Source organism: Lepisosteus platostomus, chromosome 2 (genome assembly GCF_059453375.1).
Source record: "Lepisosteus platostomus isolate fLepPlt1 chromosome 2, fLepPlt1.hap1, whole genome shotgun sequence".
NCBI lineage: Eukaryota > Metazoa > Chordata > Actinopteri > Semionotiformes > Lepisosteidae > Lepisosteus > Lepisosteus platostomus.
The window spans coordinates 15,495,495-15,502,738 of record NC_142612.1 but is presented as its reverse complement, the minus strand read 5'-3'; the positions used below and the strand labels follow the sequence as shown (position 1 = coordinate 15,502,738).

General features: G+C 35.8%; 1 long non-coding RNA gene across 1 annotated transcript; it reads right to left on the bottom strand.

The window, feature by feature from the left end:
* Positions 1–395: 395 nt before the first annotated feature.
* On the bottom strand, positions 396–5,206 carry LOC148676010 (uncharacterized). The gene is made up of 2 exons (XR_015925491.1): positions 4,447–5,206; positions 396–3,547 (listed from the first exon to the last, which is right to left on the bottom strand). It is a non-coding gene; the product is annotated as an uncharacterized LOC148676010 (long non-coding RNA).
* Between the last annotated feature and the right edge of the window lie 2,038 nt (positions 5,207–7,244).

Genomic DNA, 7,244 nt, shown 5'->3' with positions numbered 1-7,244 from the left:
CTTTCTGGTCCTGGGATGAAAGGTGTTAAATAAAGAAAAGAAATTGCATAATTCTATAAATATGTAATGGTTACCAGATTAAATTAATTCAAACTGCTGTTTGCATCTAATCCACTATTCCCTTTCTCTCCTAGAAGCATCACTGGATATATCACTATGGAGAAAGGAGGAAGGGTAAGTAAACCCCAAGCAAGGATAAATGCTTTGTCTTGAGCAAATATGATGAAATGAACATTGAACATTGAGGTATCATTTTATATATTTATAATACTTTTTCTATCGTAATGTACTTTCCTCGTATTTTTAGAAAATTCAGAATAGATGACTAAATTCTTTAATAAAAAGATAAGTGTGACACGTTCAAACTTCACTGTAAAATCAAAGTATTGCAGCAGTACTTTGAAAGCATACAAAAGTTTTATATCATTTATTTTATAGAGCACCTTTCATACTACATTATGTTAAGGTGCTGTACTATACAACAGTTAAACAACACAGACAAGTTTTCACAAATTAAAACAGTGAAATAAACAGGACTTGCTAGAGTTTATGTGAGCTTTGAGATCATTCCACAGTCTGGGAAAAACAAAAAAAGCAGCACAGTCTAAGATATAATATATTTCAGATTCCCCCAATGAAACACCATGTGCTACAGTATGCATTAAAAGGTGCAACAACATTATAAGGTTATATTAAAAAAACATTCACATTTCTCATCATATTTAGGATTTAAACAGTATAATCAATATCATCCCTACATCTTATTAAAACCACATACAGTATTACTGTATGCAGTACTTAGATTAGCCAATACCAAGATCCATCTCATACTGTACATTAAGTCCCCTCACTAAAAATGTGAATAAATGTTAACGTACAGTTAAGAAAAAATTAGTGATGAAAAAATAATGTTGAGCTCATTTAATTTCAAGATGCTGAATAATACATTGTCAGGCAAGGTTCGCTTAAAATCAAACAACTGATATTTAAAAGTGAAAGTACAAACAAATCACAATATAACTAAAAATCAGCGAAAGAGCCTTGCAGGGAACTAGTTTTTCTGCAATGTTTACTGCTACTTCCAGTTTTACATTTCAATGGCCCGCTAAATTTTATCAAAGGGCCAGGAAACCGGGTCAGTGTATCTCGTGAGGTGTGAGAGGGATCCAAGATACAACGTCAGTCATGGCTGGTCTTGATTTAATGATGACTGAGGAGACCCTTGGAAGTACAAAATCTCCTGAATAGCAGGAATTCCAACTTGAGCAAATGGTGTATTTATTTGTCACTTAATCGTTTTCTTTGTTTTGCGTATTTAGCAATTCCATACCAAGGATTTGGATCCTTTGGTTCTCTTTCCAGACCGTTCTCACCTAGAAAAAACTGCCAATGACTGTTCTGTGCATATAGAAATCTGCTCGGGTCTACTAAGTATCTTCTATCCATTTTTAGTGTGTTTTTCCAAAAGGGTTCATCGACAAACATCAGATATTTCCGAGGAGGCTTGTTCTCGAAAATCGTTTTAGTCAGTGTCCAAAAATTCAAATACAACTTTTTTTTTCCTTTTTCCAGAAAAGCATCACCTACGTTGTTGATTTCTTCATCACACGTCATCCTTACTCCAGCCTTTTCTGGATCAAGGCGACTATTTTGCTCACATTTGGGTAAATACAGTATAAGTTGTTTACTCCTGAGATCCATATTCTGAATTGAGGATTTCAGTGTATTTAAGCTAGAATCTGCATATGACCTGTAGCTTTCAATATTCAGAAACCACCCTTCAAAGTTTAATTGCTGGGCAATGTCAACTAGCTTCTGCAGGTTCTCTGGTTTTGATCATTCTTTAGTGTCCTGCTCATTTCCCCCATACTCCAGTGGAGGCAAAAAAACTGTACCAAGTATGCCCACTCCATTCCTGTGTGCCTGATCAATCCAAGCTGGATCTGGGGCCAGCACTGTTCCCTCAGAGTGTGACCCACCAAAGAAGACAAACTCTTTGATGTACTGCCAATAATCAAATCTTATTCTCTCTTCCTCCGAAATGGTCTGAGGAACTCTTTCACAGGTTGGCCTTGCTCTGTATATTAATGTGAAGTCTTGGTGTGTGGTTTCATGGTTTGCTCTTGACCACTCATAACTAAAATAGTCTGTTTGGAGGGGTTCTGTTGAAGGACGTAGGTAGTCATCAGAGAAAGTCTGACCCTCAGAATAATCTTTCAGTTCTGGGAAATCAGTAACAGCATTACTTGGTTTGTTCAGAAACCAAGTGTATGTTTGAAGTGTAGGATCAGTTTTTCCTTTGTTGTTTGTTAAAGTACGGATCTCATTATAAACCACTGTAAGTGCCTCTTTATCAGTGACGTGCTGTTTGTCCTGTACCTGTAGGTAGTTTAAATTGTGTAAGACATGAGGCCAGTAGAGTTGCGCCACAACAAAATATGGAAGAGCAGGAGGTTTGCCATCTCTGCCCCAGACATATTCACGACATTGCTTGAATTCAGAATCAACCAGCATGTTTTCTTTTCCTGCCTCAAATTGTTTCAGAATGTGCACAGGATTATAGTTGTTGTCATTGATAAGATTTTTTATGTCAGTAATCCGACCACTTATCGGAACAGTCACTCTGAATTGCATGGCGTAATATTCCTTCCTACTGTATTCATCTTGTGCACAGAAAATGTACCGGCGACAAGATTTTTGGCCACTCTCATACCTCCACTCTGATAATATGTAATCGTCACTCTTGTTTTTAAATATGTGTTCCCTGTCTTTATAGGTAAGATGAAGGTCATCAACATCTGAAAGCAAAGACACATCCCACCAGTTTGATTTGGGAGGCTCTTTGTTTTGATTTATATTATCCATCAAGCGTTTAGCATGTCTATGGCCAATTATGTCTATGCTTTCTTCTAAGAAGTGCAGGTTTACACATTTGACAATCTCTGTGAGATCACTGCTGTTACACTTTATGAATTCGGCTGAGGTATGCAGCTCCCCTTTTTGGTATTGAAGGGCTTTGTGGAAAGTCTGGACAGCCTCCTCATCAGAAACATTGTAATGTCTGTTACGAAACATGAAAGTCTGAGCTGCTAGTAACACCACATCAGGGGATAATTTTGAGACTTCGCAGTCATCACTTGACTCAGCAGCTCTTATAAAATCTATATTTCCTTCTAAAGCTGCTAACAGCTGTTTTACGATTGTATTTGGAGATGTAGAAATAGGAATGTACAAGACTTTATATTTGTCTTGCATAGGCAGTGAGGGATGAGATTCCTAGTAGTCTACAACAGCCTGAATTCTTTCCTTTGCAGTACCATGACAAATTGCAACCTCAGAGAATTCTAGCAGGTTAAAATATGTGTCTTTCCACAAGATACTTGTACAATCTATGACATCTTTGAGCTCTGAAGCCATGACTTGAGCTTCTGATAATTGAATGTTTGGGCATACATACTTTATGACAGTTGCCAAGCTTCTGAAACTCACAGGCTCAATGTTTGCTGCCATTCCGAGTGTCTTCTTAAATTCTCAGTACTGTAAATACCTACAACAACAAAAAAAAAAACATTTGCATTTAGATTGAGTAACTATTAATTAAGTGTGATGCTTGAAAAGTCAGCAGAGAAAAATGAAGACCTAGAAGATGATAGAGGCTTGAAAATTGTGTCAGAAAACTTTACACTACTCTTAACTGCTCATTCTGCACTATACATCCTAAAAGAAAACAAAACCCTCAATTGGTTAGTCAAAAGCTCTGAAAAGGTTTCTTCATTAAGTATTATTTACTACATAATTGTACAGGGTAAATTGTAATCTATTTTTATCACTTTGTGAGTACTAGTACCTACTCATGCAATTTGCAATTGGGTTTGCTGTCCTGATCTCTTTTTCTCTTAATGCCTATATTTTAGTCAATGGCACACAAAATGTGTACCGATACCTAACAATTCACAACTGTCCATGACCTACTGTATACCAACTTTAAAACATATGGACAGCCCACTAAATTATAAAATTATGTGGCTGTTATTTCTGTTTCATTCCATGACATTTGAGCATTTTAGAGAATCTCTTTAATATGAACATTTTTCAGACTTTACAGTGTTGAGGAAACATTCAGTAGTTTAATTAAACAAAGCAAATAGGTCTGTTAGCATTGACAAATGTTTGTTATTACAAAACAATGCATGCACTGTACTACAGCCATATCTTCAGATTTCTTTAATCAACATGCAGAGAAAACTACCCAACATAGTATTAACAATTATTTATAATACCATTTAAAAGTGATCTAAATGCCAGTTTAAAAGATAATAATAATGTACAGTATAAAGTTTAATCTTGCATCAAGTTTTACTTACAAATTTGTACTATAAATATAATCTACAAATATGAACTTTCATGTTAAAAAAGTTGTTAAAATAGGAGTGTACAGCTTCTTACAATTCAGTGCAAGTGGATCATTGATTTCTTCATTCAGATAGTGATGCTGTTATCCAGTCTCCCCTCCTGCTTGTTAGGAAGTCATGAAGAATTTCAGATGAACCCACTTACTGTTTGTGAGGCAGCTGGATTTCTAAAACTAAGAGTCTGCAAAGTTTCAGAAATAAATCAGAAAAAAATCTGTTTTACTTACTTAATTACTTATTTTATTTTGTTTTTTTTCATACCGAACGCCCCATAACAAACACAGAAGTATCAAAATAGGGGACTAGTAATTTCTGTAAATGTAGGACATCTAAAGGCATTTCTAACAGAATGTGTTTGAGCTGCATGATAATGTTTACAGATAACATTAATAAATATTTAATAAAAAAAAATCAGAGCACAATAATAATTTAGAGTAAATTTCAGAGTAAAGAACTTGCAGAGCAAAGAAACATCAGTATGTAGTTATAGAGCTAGATAGTATATTACTTACCAAAAGTTGTCTTTTTTGGTATAAAAGTGGTAAAGTAGGATCAGATTAGTTTTCACTCATTCATCCTGTGTGAAAATGCAGTGTTAGCCAAACATAACAGTATCTGTTCCAGTGAACCACACCACAGAAAAACTACTAAAATCCCAAACTATAACATTGAGCCACACTTAAATTATTATAAATAATAAATGAAAAATGCTACTTACACACACTTTCTGTGGCATCAGTGTCAAAGATGTGCAGTTGAGCTTGTCTTTTACTCACTCACAAGAAAGTCTTCCCCTATTTAATGCTTCCTGGAGAGTGGGTGTGAATAGGCATGAGGAGGTTTTTTTTTAGTATAAACAACATTCTTCTATTACGTTTGATATTTAATACAGTGTGTGTTACAGGATAAAACTGCTTCTGTATTGTTTGCCATTTCGTTGCCAAACAGTTGCATTACTGTATACTTTGTTGCTTAATACTATGCTGTAAATGTCTCAGAAGTTTGAAGCCTTATTAAAATTGGTCATAAAAAATTAAGACTGTAGTTCAAGAATATGAGAGTAACATGAGGATGTAGATGGTGTGATCCCCTTATGTAAAAGCAGCGTTGATGGTACCCTGAAGATACTGTAGATGGGGACTGGAGATGAGATAATACATGTAATACTTTATAGACAGTGAAAGCTGTAATTGCTGTCAACAGTATACAGTACTGGTCCAGCTCTGGGTTATTTCCATATGGTGTGCATGAAGTTTCAACATAATGCCTTTGGGGAGATGAAAATTGTTGCTTAATGTTTTGTATGCAGTAAACTTTTAGTTGCTGCCATTGATCAGACAGTTCAAACTATTCAGGAGAGTTATACTGAATGTTATTTAGGTAAGTAGCTGCATCAGCATGCGTAGGCTGCAAATGAACAAGTTATAGGTTTTTTCCATGCTGAAAAGAGAAGAAAGAAAACACAACGTTTCGGCTGTAAAGCTGAAGAAGGCCCCATGCTTATTCCAAACATGGAATACACCTAACGTTCCTTTGAATGAAATTTTACTTTTTCAAAAAATAAAATACCAGCATGTGAGCATGTGTTATGTTACTCTGTTGCATGTGATATTAACATATTTAGATCTTGTCATTCATTATATTATACTGACAAATCAATATAAATAAATGTCTATACTGCACAGTACCTCAGACTGGTTCAAATGCTGAGTCTCTGCATTCCCATCAGGCTATAGTCACTGCTATGAGTTTCAATGAGAATAAAACTTGTATCCCAAAAATTGAAAAAGTATGTGTGCAGCATACCAGTGAAATTGGGAGAAAACAGGGTGCTGTCTCATAAGAGGCAGATGGAGAGAGTTCAAGAGCTGAAATTGTTCCAGCACAGGGAGAGGAAGAGATTTGCCACTATACAGAAGGACTGAGTGAATGCTGAATTCTGTATTTCTGGTGTTCATTTTTTTTTGTCATGAGGTTGCTTTTTGCCAGATTATGTTTCCTAGTAAAAACACTAAAACATACGCGTTGCAAATGAGGTACGATGTTTTTCACTTAACATCTTAAATGCTGAGTGTCTGGTCCCATCAGTCCTTTCAAACACGATTTACGGGTGATGCTACTTTATTAATCCATTTTGACATTTTAAGTGTGCTAGGTCATTGTTAAAATGATAAATATATATGAAATATGATAAAATATTATACTGTTATAATTGTTGTTTACAAAATAGCAGATATCCAAAATAGGCTAAGTGGATTAATCAGTAGTTAAAATAAAGAATCATGACCCCCAGCTTGTAAACATTTTGCCGAGACTATACCTGAGAGGTTGGTATAATTTTGAGGCACATGAGTTCTTTATTCTCTGGCACAGCAGTGGTGAAAAGAGTAATAATATAGGCACACTGGGTTAAACAAACATTTATTAACAATTAGAACACACACTCTACTACACACAACATACAAGTTACACAATTTACAAATGTACTGACAAGGTACTGTATTCAAGAGGCCTACCTTCTGACCACCCGGAGAAAAAAACAGACTGTTGCTAAGTATTCAAATAATTATATAATGCCACAAAGGCCAAAAGAAGAGAAAATTGTCTTCTAGACCAAACAGAAAATGTTCTATGTTTAAATCTCTGGCTCTATAAACCCAGATACTACAAGGTGAATGGGAAACCCATCAGCCTACGAACAGTTCTTTCCGGACCCTATGCGGACGACACAGTCCGACGGAGTGGGGGAACACTGGGGAAACGTCATGCAGGAAAACGGGGCTGAAGACAAGGGGGCGTGTCCAAGGTGCGCTAGTGCACGGGGGAGGTGTG